Genomic DNA, 20,750 nt, shown 5'->3' with positions numbered 1-20,750 from the left:
AAAAAGATGTACCTTTTGTTTTTGATGATGATTGTAAAGAAGCTTTTGAAACTCTAAAGAAAGCCTTAACAACTGCTCCTGTAGTTGAACCTCCTGATTGGAATTTGCCTTTTGAAATCATGTGTGATGCTAGTGATTTTGCTGTAGGCGCTGTTCTTGGACAGCGAGTAGATAAAAAACTGAATGTTATTCATTATGCTAGTAAAACTCTTGATGCTGCTCAAAGAAATTATGCTACTACTGAAAAAGAATTGTTAGCTGTAGTCTTTGCTTGTGATAAATTTAGATCCTATATTGTTGATTCAAAAGTTACAATTCATACTGATCATGCTGCAATTAGATACCTTATGACCAAGAAAGATGTTAAGCCAAGGCTTATTAGATGGGTACTTCTTTTGCAAGAATTTGATTTACATATTATAGATAGGAAAGGTGCTGATAATCCTGTTGCTTGATAATTTATCTAGATTGGAAAATATTACTTATGATCCTGTTCCTGTTAATGATAGTTTTTCAAATGAACAATTGGCTGTAATAAAGGTGAACTCGCGAGATAGCCCTTGGTATGCTGATTATGCTAACTTTATTGTATCCAAGTACTTGCCCCCAACCTTTTCAGCTCAGCAAAGGAGGAAATTCTTTTATGACTTGAGGCATTATTTTTGGGATGACCCACACTTATATAAAGAAGGAGTGGATGGTATTATGCGAAGATGTGTTCCTGAATATGAACAACAAAAAATATTGAGTAAATGTCATGGTAGTGCTTATGGAGGACATCACGCCGGAGATAGAACCGCACAAAAGGTTCTACAATCAGGTTTTTATTGGCCAACTCTCTTCAAAGATGCAAGGAAGTTTATTTTATCTTGTGATGAATGTCAAAGGGTTGGTAATATCTCCGAGACGCAATGAAATGCCTATGAATTATACTCTTGTTATTGAACCGTTTGATTGTTGGGGATTTGACTTCATGGGACCTTTTCCCTCTTCAGAAGGTAACACTCATATACTTGTTGCTGTTGATTATGTTACTAAATGGGTGGAAGCCATACCTACAAAAAGTGCCGATGGTGAGACTTCTTTAAAAATGCTTTTAGATATTATTTTTCCTAGATTTGGAGTACCTAGATATATTATGACTGATGGAGGTTCTCATTTTATTCATGGAGGTTTTATAAAAACTCTTGCTAAGTATGGTATTAATCATAGAATTGCTTCCGCTTATCACCCTCAAACTAGTGGGCAAGTAGAATTATCAAATAGAGAGATTAAGTCTATCTTGCAAACGACTGTTAATAAAACTAGAAAGAACTGGGCTATTAAATTGAAGGATGCACTATGGGCTTATAGAACTGCTTACAAAAACCCCATGGGAATGTCACCTTATAAAATGGTTTATGGAAAAGCTTGTCATTTACCTTTAGAATTAGAGCACAAGGCTTATTGGGCTGTTAGAGAACTAAACAAAGATCCTAAACTAGCCGGTGATAAGAGGTTGTTGCAATTAAGTTCTCTAGATGAATGGAGAAGTGAAGCATATGAAAATGCTAAACTCTTTAAGGAGAAAGTTAAGAAATGGCATGATAGAATAATTATCAAAAGAAAATTTAATGTGGGGGACAAAGTCCTATTGTATCGGTCTCGTCTTAGATTCTTTGCAGGGAAATTAATCTCAAAATGGGAAGGACCATATGTCATTGATGAGGTTTATCGATCAGGAGCAATTAAAATTAGTTCTCTCCAAGGCAATGCCACGCAAGTGGTGAATGGACAAAGACTAAAGCATTATATCTCAGGTGATTCTTATAATGTAGATGTTGATGTTATTCGAGTGGAAACACCGGAGGCTTTCATCAAAGGTCAAATTGACAGTCCGCCAGAACTCGACTTTGAATAGGTAACAATACAGGTAATAAAAAGTTCGCGATTTACTTTCCGAACATTGTTTTTGCTGTTTATGGAAAATATGAAAAATTACGAGATCGAAACGGAGTGGAGGAGGCGCACGAGGGCGTGCCCCCATAGGCCGGTGCGGGCCCTAGCCTGGCCGCGCCGCCCTATGAGGACACCGCCTCGTTGTCCCTCTCCGACTCTTGTTCGATCTGGTACTTTCCTTCTGTCGTAAAAATTACTGCTATATAATCCCCGGACCCCTGGAGGTCCGTATATCATTTTCTCGACGTGTTTTGTTTCGAGTTGTTTCTGCCAGGATCTATTTTTGATCTAGAAGCACCATGGTCTCCAACAACAAAGACAAGGAGCCTATGGAGGAAGATATTCAAGGTTTCGAGCTGAAAGAAGAATTCAAAGAGGAAGTGGAGGAGACGTCATCAATAAAAAGGAAGCGGCAAACTATGAGGAGTAAGCCAATATTGGTGGGATCGGTTAACACTGGACGTTCTTTTTCTCATAACTTGCAGGGACCTCTACCGCCTGCTCTTAGCCTCGACTCTTTCCCTTGTGTGGAAGAGGCACTACGGGTTACCGATGAGTTTTGTGATCAATACCGTGCGCTGAGAAGGGAAGTGGAGATTCTTCTTGAGGAGAACAACCGACTTCGCAGAATGCTGGAGTATTACTCAATTCCTACCACAAGGCTGCCACCGCCACTTTCAGATAACAATGAATCTCTTCGAGCCTTAGTGCAGAATTGCCAAATTGAGAAGCTGAAGCTGAAGGATATCCTTAAGGATCGCAGGAGCGGACCATCACTGATACGTCTCCGACGTATCGATAATTTCTTGTGTTCCATGTCACATTATTGATGATATCTACATGTTTTATGCATACTTTATGTCATATTTATGCGTTTTCCGGAACTAACCTATTGACGAGATGCCGAAGGGCCAGTTCTCGTTTTCTGCTGTTTTTGGTTCCAGAAATCCTAGTAAGGAAATATTCTCGGAATCGGACGAAATCAAGACCCAGCATCCTATTTTTCCACGAAGCTTCCAGAACACCCGGGAAGGACCAGAGGGGGGCCACAGGCCCACCAGACCATAGGCCGGCGCGGCCTGGGTGTGGCCCGCGCCACCCTATGGTGTCGCCGCCTCTTCGACCCTCTGACGCCGCCTCTTCGCCTATAAAAAGGTCCCAGACCTAAAACCTCGATACGAAAAAGCCACGGTACGAGAAACCTTCCAGAGCCGCCGCCATCGCGAAGCCAAGATCTGGGGGACAGGAGTCTTTGTTTCGGCACGCTGTCGGGGCGGGGAAGTGTCCCCGGAAGGCTCCTCCATCAACACCACCGCCATCTCCATCAACCCTGCTGTCTCCCATGAGGAGGGAGTAGTTCTCCATCGAGGCTCGGGGCTGTACCGGTAGCTATGTGGTTAATCTCTCTCCTATGTGCTTCAATACAATAATCTCATGAGCTGCCCTACATGATTGAGATTCATATGATGATGCTTGTAATCTAGATGTCATTATGCTAGTCAAGTGAGTTTTACTTATGTGATCTCCGGAGACTCCTTGTCCCACGTGTGTAAAGGTGACGAGTGTGTGCACCGTGTGGGTCTCTTAGGCTATATTTCACGGAATACTTATTCACTGTTATGAATGGCGTAGTGAAGTGCTTATTTATATCTCTTTATGATTGCAATGAGTTTTGTATCACAATTTATCTATGTGCTACTCTAGTGATGTTATTAAAGTAGTTTTATTCCTCCTGCACGGTGTAATGGTGACAGTGTGTGCATCCGTGTTAGTACTTGGCGTAGGCTATGATTGTGATCTCTTGTAGATTATGAAGTTAACTATTGCTATGATGGTATTGATGTGATCTATTCCTCCTACATAGTGTGAAGGTGACGAGTGTGCATGCTTGTGTTAGTACTTGGTTTAGTCGTGTTGATCTTTCATGCACTCTAAGGTTATTTAAATATGAACATTGAATTGTGGAGCTTGTTAACTCCGGCATTGAGGGTTCGTGTAATCCTACGCAATGGTGTTCATCATCCAAAAAAAGAGTGTAGAGTATGCATCTATCTATTCTGTTATGTGATCAAAGTTGAGAGTGTCCACTAGTGAAAGTCTAATCCCTAGGCCTTGTTCCTAAATATCGCTATCGCTGCTTGTTTACTTGTTTCTATTGCGTTACTATCGCTACCATATTACCACCATCAACTACACGCCGGCAAGCTATTTTCACGGTGCCGTTACTACTGCTCATATTCATTCATACCACCTGTATTTCACTATCTCTTCGCCGAACTAGTGCACCTATTAGGTGTGTTGGGGACACAAGAGACTTCTTGCTTTGTGGTTGCGGGGTTGCATGAGAGGGATATCTTTGACCTCTTCCTCCCTGAGTTCGATAAACCTTGGGTGATCCACTTAAGGGAAACTTGCTGCTGTTCTACAAACCTCTGCTCTTGGAGGCCCAACACTGTCTACAAGAATAGAAGCTCCCGTAGACATCAATCACCATCACCACCGAAGGAGTAATTCATCATCGGTATTGGCATCCCCTTGGTTTGTTCCAAGCTTGGGGGAGTGCCGCGGTATCACATCATCACTATCTTTTACTTTATATTATCAAGTAGTGTCCTATCTTGAGTAGGGAAGTTATTATATAAGATGGGTTGCATTGTGGAAGTATCTCTCCTTTAGTTTGTCTATGTATCCCTTGTGGTGAGTTATCGTTATGAAATATTAATGAGAAGTCTTATCATTTACATATTGCACATCTTATTTTAGTTTGCAATTTCTAGTATATGATTGATCTTGATTTTAGTATTGGTACCACTTTGGGAGCATTGAGTAAATCTATTTGGTTTTGGCAAACTTAGCAATTGGTCAATAGAAACAACACCTTGAGGTTTAAGTAGAAAAGAGAAATACATATAGTTGTTTCATTGTCTTCCTTTCTTGTTAGCTCATAGCTTATTATTCTGAAGTTAAAATTGTTTGTGCTTGCAAGAAAGATGCATGATTATGTCTATCACATGTATATTCGTTTGTTTCCCTCAACTCTTATGCTTGCTAATTAACCTTGCTAGCCAAAGACCTGTACCGAGAGGGAATGCTTCTCGTGCATCCAAACCTTTAAACCAAAACCCATGCCATGTGTGTCCATTATAACTACCTATTATGCGGTATTTCCTGCCACTCCAAGTAAATACTTCATGTGCTACCTTTAAACAATTCAAAACTTTATTACTCCTTATTTGTGTCAATGTTCTATAGCTCATGAGGAAGTATGTGGTGTTTATCTTTCAATCTTGTTGGGCAACTTTCACCAATGGACTAGTGGCTTCATCCACTTATCCAATAACTTTGCAAAAAGAGCTGGCAATGGGATTCCCAGTCCCAAATTAATTAACCAAAATAGACACTCCTCCATGGTATGTGATTGTTGGACGGCACCCGAAGGATTCGGTTAGCCATGGCTTGAGAAAGCAAAGGTGGGGAGGAGTGTCATCATAATAAAACTAAATAAAAAGGCACTCCTTCATGGTATGAGATTGTTGGCAGGCACCCGAGGATTCGGTTAGCCATGGTTTGTGAAAGCAAAGGTTGGAAGGAGTGTCAACCAAAAATAAAACTTTATGGGAGCCGCTCTTTGAGAGTTTGTCTGGCGAGGGGGTTAGAGTACCCATTACCAGTCGTTGACAACAACAAACACCCCTCAAAACTTTACTTTTATGCTCCCTATATGATTTCAAAACTTGAAAAGATCTAGCTCATGATTTAATCCCTGCTTCCCTCTGCGAAGGGCCTGTCTTTTACTTTATGTTGAGTCAGTACACCTATTTCCCTCCATCTCAAGCAAGCATTTGAGTTGTTGTGATCAAACTTTCATATTGTGATTTGCTTCATCATGTATTTTATTCTTCCTTGTTTAGTACAAGTTTTATCTGAATGAATATAGCTTTGAAAGTTATCAATGATCATTATGATTGAGTATGCAAGATGAGCCACATAAGCTTTAATATGAGAGCGCTGCTCAATAGATAAGTATAATCTGTTAACTGTTCTCTGACCAAGAACAAAGTTTGCCATCACCAATTATGATTTCTTATGCACCTTTATTTTTGATTACCTTATACTTGTTTCAAGTTGAGTCATATGAGGAAGTTGTTTACTAGAATGTCTTGTGTGAATGAACATGATGCTTCTCGTCCGTATTTGATTTATCGACTCTTCACTCCATAAACATGTGGTCTTGTTTACCGAGTTCATTTTCGCTTGGGGACAAGCGAGGTCTAAGCTTGGGGGGAGTTGATACGTCCAATTTGCATCACTATTTTATATCATAATTTGCTGTTATTCATTGATATATTTCATATTTGGAGATAATACTTATGTTATTTCATCTATTTTGCATGTTTCATGATTATTGGAGGATCGCGCACCGGAGCCGGGATTCCAGCTGGAAAAAGCATCGTCGAACGCAATATTTCGGAAGATCAACAATTGACGGGAATTACACGAAAACTCCTATTTTTCCAGATGACGAAGGGAGCCAGAAGGGGGAGCTGAGGAGGGCCGCCATGGGCCCCCCACACAGGCCGGCGCGGGCCCTGCCCTGGCCGTGCCGCCCTGTGAGGAGGGGGCCCACAGCCCCCTCTCGCCTCCTTTTCTTCGCGTACGCCTTCGTCCCGAAAACCTAAGCCAGAGGGGTACGTCGAACAGAGCCACAGCCGCCTCTGCGGGGCGGAGAACACCAGAGAGAAAAGAGCTCTCCGGCGGGCAGGAATCCGCCGGGGAAATTCCGTCCCGGAGGGGGAAATCGACGCCATCGTCACCGTCATCGAGCTGGACATCATCTCCATCACCATCACCATCATCTTCATCATCATCACCGCCGTCTCCACCGCTGCACCTCGCCACCGCTGTAGCAATTTGGGGTTTGATCTTGATTGTTTGATAGGGGAAACTCTCCCGGTGTTGATTTCTACTTGTTATTGATGCTATTGAGTGAAACCGTTGAACCAAGGTTTATGTTCAGATTGTTATTCATTATCATATCACCTCTGATCATGTTCCATATGATGTCTCGTGAGTAGTTCGTTTAGTTCTTGAGGACATGGGTGAAGTCTAAATGTTAGTAGTGAAGTATGGTTGAGTAATATTCAATGTTATGATATTTAAGTTGTGGTGTTATTCTTCTAGTGGTGTCGTGTGAACGTCGAATACACGACACTTCACCTTTATGGGCCTAGGGGAATGCATCTTGTACTCGTTTGCCAATTGCGGGGTTGCCGGAGTGACAGAAACCTGAACCCCCGTTGGTATATCGATGCAGGAGGGATCGCGGGATCTCAGAGTTTAAGGCTGTGGTTAGATTTATCTTAATTACTTTCTTGTAGTTGCGGATGCTTGCAAGGGGTATAATCACAAGTATGTATTAGTCCTAGGAAGGGCGGTACATTAGCATAGGTTCACCCACACAACACTTATCAAAACAATGAAGATTAATTAGCCGTATGTAGCGAAAGCACTAGACTAAATTCCCGTGTGTCCTCAAGAACGTTTGGTCATTATAAGTAAACAAACCGTCTTGTCCTTTGTGCTAAAAAGGATTGGGCCACTCGCTGCAATTATTTCTCTCGCACTTTACTTACTCGTACTTTATTCATCTGTTACATCAAAACCCCCTGAATACTTGTTTGTGAGCATTTACAGTGAATCCTTCATCAAAACTGCTTGTCAACACCTTCTGCTCCTCGTTGGGATCGACATTCTTACTTATCGAAGATACTGCGATACACCCCCTATACTTGTGGGTCATCAGGAGTGTCATCTAAATAAAACTAAAACAAAAAGGCACTCCTTCATGGTATGAGATTGTTGGTCGGCACCCGAGGATTCGGTTAGCCATGGTTTGTGAAAGCAAGGTTGGAAGGAGTGCCACCCAAAAATAAAATTTCATGGGAGCCGCTCTTCTAAGTCCGGTTGATGAGGTAGTTAGAGTACCCATTACCATTCGTTGACAACAACAAACACCTCTCAAAACCATTTTACTTCTGTCTTTAGAAAAATGAAAAGCTCTAGCACATGTTAATCCCTGCTTCCCTCTGCGAATGGTCAATCTTTTACTCTTACATTGAGTCTCCATCCTTTCTTTGAGTACTTTCTTGAGAGCACAACTGTCATTCTTAGTATAATATGCTTGTCCCAAAATATGATTAATTTGTGGTATAACTTTGATGCTTTTATCTTTGATAATCTCTACTTCTAGTCTTTCCATGAACTTCGAAGGTGCCCGAGCATTTATGTTTTGCTGTACAAATACGGGCAAGCGAGATACCACTTTATCATATCCTTTTATGAACATTGCAATCCTGCTGATAGACATGATTCATGATGCTTTTTATGAATTTGTTGGTACCTTTTCCATGATTGATATAGCTATTAGATGATTTTATTTGCATATATCTTATTATGAATTGCTTAAGTACTTGCCATATCATGAGAATATTTACATCATATGAGAAAATGTGTTCGTGAAAGTTCTTTTATCGCACTCAGTTGTTAACTGAATTGCTTGAGGACAAGCAATAAGCTAAGCTTGGGGGAGTTGATACGTCCAAAACGTATCTACTTTCCCGAACACTTTTGCTATTGTTTTGCCTCTAATTTGTGTATTTTGGATGCAGCTAACACGGACTAACGCTGTTTTCAGCAGAATTGCTCTGGTGTCTCGTTTTTGTGCAGAAATCCAACTTTCAGGAAAATCCTCGAAATTTATGCGAAAGGTCCTATTTTCCCAGAATATTGGCGGAGCCATAAGGGCAAGCCAGGTGGGGGCCCGAGGCCCCCACACACTAGGCCGGCGCGGCCCAGGAGGGGGGCGCGCCGCCCTATTGTGTGGCCCCCTCGGCTGGCCCCCGACGCCCTCCTTTGGACTACTTAACGCCTTCGACCTAAAAAACGCACGGGGAGAAGTCGAAGTCGCCAGAAACCATCCAGTACGCCGCCACCATCGCGAAACTCCGTCTCGGGACCAGAAACTCCGTTCTGGCACCTCGCCGGGACGGGGAATTGGAAGAGATCATCGCCATCATCATCACCGACGCCTCTCCATCGACCAGCCATGTTTCCCCCATCCATGCGTGAGTAATTCCCCCGCTGTAGGCTGAAGGGGATGGTAGGGATTGGATGAGATTGGTCATGTAATAGTCATAAGATTGTTAGGGCATAGTGCCTAGTATCCGTTGTTGGTGCTTTTATGATATTGTTCCAACTTGTTATGCGTAATGCTTGTCACTAGGGCCCGAGTGCCATGATCTCAGATCTGAACATGTTATTGATTCATGAAGATATTCGTTGTTTATGATCTTACCTGCAAGTTGTATACACATGGTGCTGTCCGGAACCCGAGGCCCCAAAGTGACAGAAATTGGGACAACCGGGGGGGAAGGCGGTGATGTGAGGATCACATGTGTTCACGGAGTGTTAATGCTTTGCTCCGGTACTCTATTAAAAGGAGTATCTTAATATCCAGTAGATTCCCTAGAGGCCCGGCTGCCACCGGCTGGTAGGACAAAAGATGTTGTGCAAGTTTCTCATTGCGAGCACGTACGACTATATATGGAACACATGCCTATTGATTGATTAGTACTTGGATACCGTTTTATTATTATCTGCAAATGCCCTGCTTTGACTGTTACATGAGTTTCTCTCATCCATGCAACGCCCGTTCATCCATCCCTATGCCTACAGTATTTTAATCCTGCTGTTTACTATAATCACTACTGCTGTCTTTGTTACTCTGCTGCTGTTACTTCACTACTGCTACTACTATAAAACTGTTACTACTGATAAACTCTTGCGAGCAAGTCTGTTTCCAGGTGCAGCTGAATTGACAACTCCGTTGTTAAGGCTTTCAAGTATTCTTTGTCTCCCCTTGTGTCGAATCAATAAATTGGGTTTTACTTCCCGCGAAGACTGTTGCAATCCCCTATACTTGTGTGTCATCATTGGGTTGCCTCGGGCCCTGGATGAGCACTGGCATCATAATGAACTTCCGCTTCATGCACAACCAAGGAGGAAGGTTATAGATACATAGAGTCACTGGCCAGGTGCTAGGACTGGAGCTCTGCTCACCGAAAGGATTAAAGCCATCTGTACTTAGACCAAATCTTAAGTTCCTTGCGTCATCTAAGAATGAGTTGAACTCTCTGTCGATTTTTCTCCACTGCGACCCGTCAGCGGGGTGTCTCATCATCAAATCTTTCTTATGGTCCTCTTTGTGCCATCGCAACAACTTGGCATGCTCTTTGTTTTGGAACAAATGTTTCAACCGTGGTATTATAGGAGCATACCACATCACCTTCGCATGAACCCTCTTCCTGGGGGTGGACTCGCCCTCAACATCGCCAGGGTCATCTCGCCTGATCTTATACCTCAATGCACTACATACCGGGCATGCATTCAAATTCTCGTACTCCCCGCGGTAGAGGATGCGAGTCATTGATGCATGCATGTATCTTCCGCACCTCTAATCCTAGAGGGCGGACAACCTTCTTTTCTTCGTACGTACTAGAGGGCAATACGTTCTCCCCGGAAGCATCTTCTTTATTATTTTCAGCAACTTTTCAAATCCCTTGTCAGAAGTACCATTCTCTGCCTTCCATTGCAACAATTCCAGCGTGGTACCCAGCTTTTTCTGGCCATCTTCGCAATTTGGGTACAACAGTGTCTTGTGATCCTCTAACATTTTCTCCAACTTCAATCTCTCCTTTTCACTTCCGCAGCTTATCTTCGCATCAAGAATGGCCCGACCCAAATCGTCATCGGGGTCATAAAAAATCGGCTCATCAAAAATGGGCTCTTCTTCGACTTCGTCTTCCCCCATTCTACTATCACCGTCTTCAGTGAACATAGGATAGTTGTCACTATCCTCTTCTTCTTCGTTGTCTTCCAATATAACCCATCTTTCTCCGTGCTTGGTCCAACAATTATAGCTGGGCATGAAACCGTTCTGCAGCAGGTGGACGTGAATGGTCTTTGAGGTAGAGTAATCCGTCATATTCTTACAGGAACTACATGGACAATAGATGAAACCATTCGACTGCTTGTTTGCCTCAGCCACGTTGAGAAAATAATGCATGCCATTAATGAAGTCGGGATGGCACCGGTCACCGTACATCCATTGTCGACTCATCTGCATTTTATATGTATATCAAATATCATTAACTAGCTGGGTGGCCCGCGAATTCGCGGGGCTAGACAATCTTTGGGTGTTAGATATTTTATGGATCTTACATTTCCCTTTCAAAATTTTGAAATATTATTCAATATTTACATACAAGTTCAATATTTCCACAATATTTAATTTAATTTAAAATAATGATCATTAAATTTAGTTTTCTCACATTTGTCAAAATGAGAGCGAACTATTTATTTCCCGATCTATTAATTTAGACTAATATGTTTGGAATATGATTGTGTTGACGTTTCATTTTACTCTTAAATATTTTCATCATATTCATCATTTTAGGGATTAGATGTTAGTTTCTCTGGCCTTATTTTTGTATTGGCATTATTCAATTTTTGAAAAACATCTATGCACCCGTTTCTTCTTAGCTCACACCATTATTTTTCCAACAACTTTCTTTCATTTTAAACCATTTTACTCTCAATTATTTATTTGGTATATACATGCTCTTGGTCGACCTGGTAAAAATACCAATGCGACTACTGCAAGGTACATGCAAGGCACAATAAGTTGCTTGAATCATCAAGTTGTCATTGATGCAAACTGCATACAATATCATCAAGTTTTCATGAATTAAAAAGAATGCAAGCAATACAAATTGGGAACGTTACCTTTATTATTAGTCTGATATATATCTGCCGAACATCTTTGCTGATGGAACCTTACCAAACAAATCTGAACAATTTAATTAAAATTCAACCTATCATGTTTAACTTGGTAGAGACTCAATTATTTGCACATTGAAAAGAAACTACAAAAGGTGAATTGTAGGTTCTTGATAAATAGGTTTCCCTTCAACAAAAAAAATTATACCACTGGAAGAACCAAAATTTTAATTGCACTCTGATTTGGTACCAATTATGGTAATGATGAATTCTTTGAAAGAATCGATCAATCTCTCCCCATTGATGGAAAAAAGAAGGTTTCAACAGTTTCAGTTGAAAATCGAGTCCAATCAAAATAGCTAGAGTCGTTGGATCTGCTCCATGTTTCAAAACCATGTACAATCCACCTTTAGTCCAACATAGAATGGCTGCTGCAGCATCCTCCACGTTGAATTACTAATGCAGTTAATGGACTTCATATGAAAGTTATTAGTTGAACAAATACTAAAATCACCTACATGTTTATTCAGTATCTTTAAACACATCTTAGAAAACAAAATTCAGTTTAACATTGTTAATTAGCATCATTAATCAAGAAAAATGTCATTGCACTGAGTAAAAGAACTCGGTAAGCTCATTTACCTAAATCTTAAACAGATATATACTTGGACCAAAATTAATGCACAGGTTGGAACAATAGTCATTCCATGGCCGACTTTTTAATGTTTTATATTCAGTTCAAAGGAAGAGACGAAAATTAAAAAAGCATATTGCCATCCTTCTCTTTGATGTTCAAATCTATCGTGACCCCACCACATTCCTGCAACAATGCTGTAGAGTTTAATTTGAACTGGCAGCCAATAGTAATCTGTGTGGAAATTTAATAATTTCATCTCGTACGACTCAAATCGAAAAAAAATATTTTAACAACCGAACTTACAACGTGCAAGATAAATATGTACAATTTCAATGCATCGACAAAGCTACGAATCCAAACCTCTTGGCAGTCAGCATCATTTGTGAATAGAGCTATTATGTGATGCCTTCCATCGTCTGTTCGAGTGCTCCAGGCTGACGGCCTCCTCTCTGTTGCCTACCGGGAGCGTAGGGCGGGAGATCGCCGCACTCCACCATGTCGGCGAGGCTGACACCCTATGTATAGGTGCTCTGCTTGCTTGGGCATCGGGACTGTCGGCAGAGCTGAGTATAGGGACAATGGAATAACTTGCTAGCTAGCTTTTTGTATGATTAGTGCCGTGGTAAAGAATCTGCAGAGTACAGAAAAGAGGCGACCATACTTGAAATTAGCCTGATTAAATGTAAATTCATAATTTGGGTGAAATCTTAAACATAACTGTTGGAGATCGTACATATGTAAATAATACGATTTGATTTTAGAGCCTTGCCAAGCTCTCGGTCAGTCGCCCATGCATTAGGTGTAGGCTTGCCCAGCAATCCTTTTTCTCGGTCCAGTACATTGTTGTGATCGACCAGATCAAATTTCCTAGTCATGACAGCATGACGCACACGTTATTATGTGTATACTAAACACATGCATGATGTAATCTCACATCTATGGCATTAAGCTAGATGCATATTTGTCATAAACGGATGTTTGTAAGCAAGCTGGTACGATAAAGTACAAAACGATTTTAGTCAATGGTACCTGGTTGTAGCTCTCAACGGCAACATTGTAAGTACGATTGTGAGTGTTTATCGTCATCTTTGTCAGACTAAATAATTGTGTGAGCCACACTCATGTGTACATATCTCTCTTATGAAAAGTAAGCAAGAAAGTTAAAATATCTCATCTGTACCTGTGAGTCGGCTGAACCCAATTCATTTACTTTCCGTGCATCTTTATTGTCTTTTTTACTATTTTATTTAATAATAAATCAGTTTTAACTATTAAAGATGGAGTACTTTTTTGCACGTTTCAGCATACTATAGAAACCAAGAAGAAAGAACACCACCTTAATCCTTAACCTGCCTTTCTTCTATTGTAGGTTTCACTCTAGCCTCTGCTCCAGAAAGAAAATTTATGTAAATGATCCTGAAATATCAAAGCAAATACTAACAAAAAAACCTTAGCGATATGGACAGTGAAGATACTTTATCAGTGCATGCACAGATATGTATCACATACTCTAATTGCACACACTTCTCTCCATCAGACAGAGACATCATTAATTACGAATTAGTAGGCTCCACATATTTTGTGCAACGTAATGAAAGGCAGAGCATAAATATCTCACCGGAATACACCTTGCAGGTCTGGGACAACAGAAGAAGGAAATTGCTCCGGTAGCAATTTCATTGAGGACATAGTGAAACAATTAAGAATAAAACTTGAAATCATAAGATCATGCCATCAAATCCTACAGTCATCAGATACACGAATTATAGATGCATCAAGTAATTCGTGGATTAGCAGTCAAGCGGTATGGAATGAACCCTGTCGAAAACGATTAATGCAATGTAAGTAGCTGCTGTAGAAGACATGCCAATTGTAAATTAAAAAAACGAATCCAAGAAAAGTTGATTAGAAGAGACCTTAAAACTGCTGGATTAATGGTCCTACAATGTAAACTTTTTCTAGTTCAACGGGAGCACATGGATCTGAAAACGGAGCATACACCTAAGATCATTATACTGGTTCCAGACCTGAGTACACAACATCGTGGATATATGAGTGACCAACTTAATTAATATTCAAGTTCATCACATAAAACTAAGTTTTTTATATAAAAAAGAAGAGGCTCACTGAGGTTGTACGGTGCTGGCTAGGGGACGACGCTGGCGATCGACGGCGGTGAGGACGGGGATGATACTAATTAAAACCTACAAAATATACCATAATTTCAGCTAAAATTGATTATAAAAAAGTAAAATCCCTAACTTAGGCATTTCATCGAACACCTTGCTAGCACTAGAAAAATAGTACGAGTTAAAACTACCAAAGAAATGTGCTAAATTAGGAACGCCGGAGAAAGGATGATATTGCTAACCCTTGGATAGATGTATGCCCTTAATCTTGTTAAAATGGTGGAGAAAAAATAGAGATTTGTTGGAGTGTGAGAGGTGCAAAAAAAAATTGTGTGAGAGGAAGAAGAGAAAAATGAGATGAAGAGCTAGGGGACGGGCTCGACTTGATGATATAGGGGGCACCTTTTGGTACCGGTTCGTGTTACAAACCGGTACCAAAGGTCCTGCCCGGGCCCCACCACGCGTCTGACTTTTGGCCGAAGACCTTTCGTACCGGTTCCTAACACGAACCGGTACGAAAGCCCCTCACGAACCGGTGCCAGAGCTCCTCGCCCGCCTGAGCCCCCAACCGGTGCAGATTATTACCCCATTGGCACCGGTTCGTAAGGGAACCGGTACCAATGGCTTAGATGGATGCCCCATTTTCCACTAGTGTGTTAGACCATAGTTGCTCCTTCTTTTTGTTGACTACTTGTCTAATTGTTGTGTACTATCCCACACGTTGCAAAAGAAATGTGGAGTGAGAGGCTAGGGCTCATGTATGTAAATAAATAATAGTATATAGCACGACTCTAGCAATCTACCCACACCATTTTTTATTGGGGTGCTACAATAATGTCGTTGATTAATTATAATTTTTGATATTATACATTCTTTTGACAAACCGGTGCAAAATGTGGCCGTGCGAGGTCGTCGGCCTTGCCTTTTTATTTTTTCTTAGTCCGCTTTGGCCAGGTACGACCGTACAGAGCAGCCACAACCCGGCGCTTAAAAAATGACGAGGACGTTTTTTCCCCGGTCGTCCTGAGGAAAGGCTCGCAATTCTGGACTTCTCTACAGAAGATCAAGTGGTACTTCAAGTTGGATGCTAAACGTTGAATCAAGAATGGAAGGCGCTCTCAATTTTGGTTTGATTGGTGGACGGGTAGTTACCCTCTCAGGGAGCGATATCCGAACCTTTTCAACTGCTGCGCCCGGCAATTCCTCTCTGTCCACTCGGCTCGGGATGGGGATGGGTGGAGGATCCTCTTTCGCCGCCAGTTCGGGCATGCAGAGGCGCTTGAGTGGGACAATCTCACCAGGGAATTGAGTGAGTCTCAACACGCCGAAGGGGAAGACACTGCTTCCTGGAGTTTGGATTCTAGGGGAACCTACTCCACGAACTCCATGTACTTACGGCTTTCGCAGGGGGCTGTTGTCTCGCACTTCAAAGATGTGTGGCGCACCAGGGTCCCGCCAAACATCAAAGTGTTCCTCTGGCAACTTATCGGAGCCAAACTCCCGTGCTCGGAACAAGTGGCCAAGAGGCAGGGCTCCTCGGATGGGAATTGCGCTCTCTGTGGCGTTCCAGAGGACGGTAGCCATATCTTCTTTGGTTGTTCTCTGGCTCGGTTTATGTGGGCAGGGGCTAGGGAAACCCTTCAATGCAACTGGAACCTCGAAGGGGCCGGGGAATTTCTAGCGATCCCTCAAGGGCTTTCTGGGCAGTACCATAGACTAGTTTGGTTACCTTTGCTGCACAATATTGGGCTCTCTGGAACGTTCGAAATAAACTTAATATTGAAGGCTTGCTCTGCCAAACCCGCTGATGTCCTCATTAGTATTATAGGTAGATGTGGTATTACAACACGTAAAACTAAGTACATTTAATATCAAATAGATCATGTACTCACAGTGGATATTTGACGATACGAATGTAGGTAGCAGTCCCCCATTCGGCAGCACTATAATATCACTATCAATGGAATTCAACACCACTATAATATATCTCATCTTTATAAGGTTCATGATACTTATCAAAATTCTTCCTAGTCAATTCAAAATGAGAGGCAAAAGCTTTATAAAAATTTGCAACAATTTGAGAGTCAAGACCATATGTAGCACTCATATTACGAAATTTATCAGTATCCATAAAAGTTTCAATGCATTCATAATTATAATTTATACCTGACACTCTACCTTTGTCATTCTCCCATCCTTCAGTATTTTCTTGGATTCGATCAAGAAGGTCCCATTTAAACTCTTCTTTATTGCGTGTGAATGATCCAGAACAAGTAGTATCCAGCAAGGTTTTATCTTGAAAAGAAAGTCTTGCATAGAAATTATCAATGATGATATTACCAGGAAGCTCATGAATGGGGCATTTGAGCCTTAAAGACTTCAATCTCCCCCATGCTTGGGCAATACTCTCTCCATCATGAGGCCAGAAATTATATATGCGGTTTCGGTCTTTGTAAATTTCACTTGGAGGATAGAATTTAGAATAAAATAGAGGCACAATATCCTTCCAATCAAGAGAATGCCCATCCTTCAGCAGTTTATACCAATGCGCCGCTTTACCAGACAGCGACATAGCGAATAATTTCTTCCTAACTTCATCCATTGAAATACCTGCACACTTGAATAACCCGCATAATTCATGTAAAAACAGTAAATGATCTCCAGGATGAACAGTTCCATCCCCTTCATAGCGGTTATCCACAACACGTTCAATAATCTTCATAGGTATTTTATATGGAATTATTTCCTCACCTGGCGCCTCATCCACTACCTTTGCAGTAGTAGTAGATTTCCCAAATAGAAATTCAAGAGAGGATCTCTCCATAATGACTTATAGCAGCAGGAAGAAACAAAATCAGCAAGTACAGTAAAAGTTTTCCTTACCAATTCCACTTACCAATAGCGCTTCACTCCCCGGCAACGGTGCCAGAAAATAGTCTTGATGACCCACAAGTATAGGGGGTGTATCGTAGTACTTTCGATAAATAAGAGTGTCGAACCCAACGAGGAGCAGAAGGTGTTGACAAGCAGTTTCGATGAAGGATTCACTGTAAATGCTCACGGACAAGTTTTCAGGAGGTTTTGATATAGCGGATAAATAAAGTACAAGTAAGTAAAATGCGAGAGTAATAATTGCAGCGAGTGGCCCAATCCTTTTTAGCACAAAGGACAAGCCGGTTTGTTTACTTATAATGACCAAACGTTCTTGAGGACACACGGGGATTTAGTCTAGTGCTTTCGCTTCATATAGTTGATTATTCTTCATTGTTTTGATAAGTGTTGTGTGGGTGAACCTATGCTAATGCACCGCCCTTCCTAGGACTAATACATACTTGTGATTATACCCCTTGCAAGCATCCGCAAATACAAGAAAGTAATTAAGATAAATCTAACCACAGCCTTAAACTCTGAGATCCTGCTATCCCTCCTGCATCGATATACCAACGGGGGTTCAGGTTGCTATCTGATACGTCCAATTTGCATCACTATTTTATATCATAATTTGCTGTTATTCATTGATATATTTCATATTGGGACACAATACTTATGTTATTTCATCTATTTTGCATGTTTCATGATTATTTGGAGATCGCGCACCGGAGCCAGGATTCTGCTGGAAAAAGCACCGTCAGGATGCAATATTTCGGAAGATCAACTGTGGAAGGAAATTTCACCAAAAATCCTATTTTTCCAGATGACGAAGGAAGCCAGAAGGGGGAGCCAGCTGGACCCAAGGTGGGCCCAGACCATAGGGCGGCGCGGCCCATGGCCTGGCCGCGCCACCTTGTGGTGTGGGGGCCCCACAGCCCCTTTCGCCTCCTTTTCTTCGCGAAACCCTTCGTCCCGAAGACCTAAGCCACAGAGGGATCCTCACGAAGGGTTACAGCCGCCTCGCGGGGCGGAGAACACCAGAGAGAAAAGAGCTCTCCGGCGGGCAGGAATCGCCGGGGAAATTCCCTCCCGGAGGGGGAAATCGACGCCATCGTCACCGCCATCGAGCTGGACATCATCTCCATCACCATCATCATCATCTCCACCATCATCACCGCCATCTCCACCGCTGCACCTCGTCACCGCTGTAGCAATTTGGGTTTGATCTTGATTGTTTGATAGGGGAAACTCTCCCGGTATTGATTTCTACTTGTTATTGATGCTATTGAGTGAAACCGTTGAACCAAGGTTTATGTTCAGATTGTTATTCATCATCATATCACCTCTGATCATGTTCCATATGATGTCTCGTGAGTAGTTCGTTTAGTTCTTGAGGACATGGGTGAAGTCTAAATGTTAGTAGTGAATTATGGTTGAGTAATATTCAATGTTATGATATTTAAGTTGTGGTGTCATTCTTCTAGTGGTGTCGTGTGAACGTCGACTACATGACACTTCACCATTTATGGGCCTAGGGGAATGCATCTTGTACTCGTCTGCCAATTGCGGGGTTGCCGGAGTGACAGAAACCTAAACCCCCGTTGGTATATCGATGCAGGAGGGATCGCGGGATCTCAGAGTTTAAGGCTGTGGTTAGATTTATCTTAATTACTTTCTTGTAGTTGCGGATGCTTGCAAGGGGTATAATCACAAGTATGTATTAGTCCTAGGAAGGGCGGTACATTAGCATAGGTTCACCCACACAACACTTATCAAAACAATGAAGATTAATCAGCTATATGTAGCGAAAGCACTAGACTAAAATCCCGTGTGTCCTCGAGAACGTTTGGTCATTATAAGTAAACAAACCGGCTTGTCCTTTGTGCTAAAAAGGATTGGGCCACTCGCTGCAATTATTTCTCTCGCATTTTACTTACTTGTACTTTATTCATCTGTTACATCAAAACTCCCTGAATACTTGTCTGTGAGCATTTACAGTGAATCCTTCATCGAAACTGCTTGTCAACACCTTCTGCTCCTCGTTGGGATCGACATTCTTACTTATCGAAGATACTACGATACACCCCCTATACTTGTGGGTCATCAAGACTATTTTCTGGCGCCGTTGCCGGGGAGTGAAGCGCTATTGGTAAGTGGAATTGGTAAGGAAAACCTTTAAAGTTTGTGCTGATTTTATTTCTGCCTGCTGCTATAAGTCATTATGGAGAGATCTTCTCTTCAATTTCTATTTGGGAAATCTACTACTACTGCAACGGTAGTGGATGAGGCGCCAGGTGAGGAAGTAATACCATATAAAATACCTATGAAAATTATTGAACGTGTTATGGATAACCGCTATGAAGGGGATGGAACTCGTCCATCCCGGTGATCATTTACTATTTTTGCATGAATTATGCGGGTTATTCAAATGTGCAGGTATTGCTATGAATGAAGTTAGAAAGAAACTATTCTCTATATCGCTGTCTGGTAAAGCGGCGCATTGGTATAAATTGCTGAAGAATGGTGATTCTCTTGATTGGGAGGACATTGTGCCTTTATTTTATTCCAAATTTTATCCTCCAAGTGAAATTCACAAAGATCGGAACCGCATATATAATTTCTGGCCTCATGATGGAGAGAGTATTGCCCAAGCTTGGGGAGATTGAAGTCTTTAATGCTCAAATGCCCCATTCCTGAGCTTCCTGGTAATGTTATTATTGATAATTTCTATGCAAGACTTTCTTTTCAAGACAAGACCTTGCTGGATACTTCTTGTTCTGGATCATTTACACGCAACAAAGAAGAGTTTAAAAGGGACCTTCTTGATCGGATCCAAGAAAATACCGAAGGTTGGGAGAACGACAAGGATAGAGAATCAGGTATAATTTATGATTATAAATGCATTGAAGCTTTTATGGATACTGATAAATTTCGTAATATGAGTGCTACATATGGTCTTGATTCTCAAGTTGCTGCAAATCTTTATAAAGCTTTTGCCTCTCATTATGAATTGCCTAAGAAGAATTTTGACAAGTATCATGAACCGTATAAAGATAAAATTGATTCTTCTATAAATAAATGTGTTGTAGTTGAAACTGTTGATCATGTTATTCCTGAAGCTTATATTGAAAAAACTCCTTTTCCTGCTAAAATGAAGGGGTACTCTGTTATAAATAGTGCGGTTCATAAAAGTAAAAAGAAACCTATAGAACCTGAAGAACAAATAAAAGTTGAACCTGCTGTTGCAATAGTTAAAGATCTTGTGACTGAAAATGTGGAGGATGGTCATATTATTTTCTGTGAAGATGCTTCTAATATTGTTTCGCATCCTAATAAAC

The 20,750-nt window shown here is 41.5% G+C and overlaps 1 pseudogene; it reads left to right on the top strand.

The window, feature by feature from the left end:
• LOC124655999 overlaps nt 1–20,750 on the top strand; it is a 171,549-nt pseudogene that overhangs the window by 149,254 nt on the left and 1,545 nt on the right.

Source organism: Lolium rigidum, chromosome 5, assembly GCF_022539505.1.
Source record: "Lolium rigidum isolate FL_2022 chromosome 5, APGP_CSIRO_Lrig_0.1, whole genome shotgun sequence".
NCBI lineage: Eukaryota > Viridiplantae > Streptophyta > Magnoliopsida > Poales > Poaceae > Lolium > Lolium rigidum.
The sequence above is the reverse complement of the archived record's forward strand: the minus strand, read 5'-3'. Positions and strand labels throughout refer to the sequence as shown.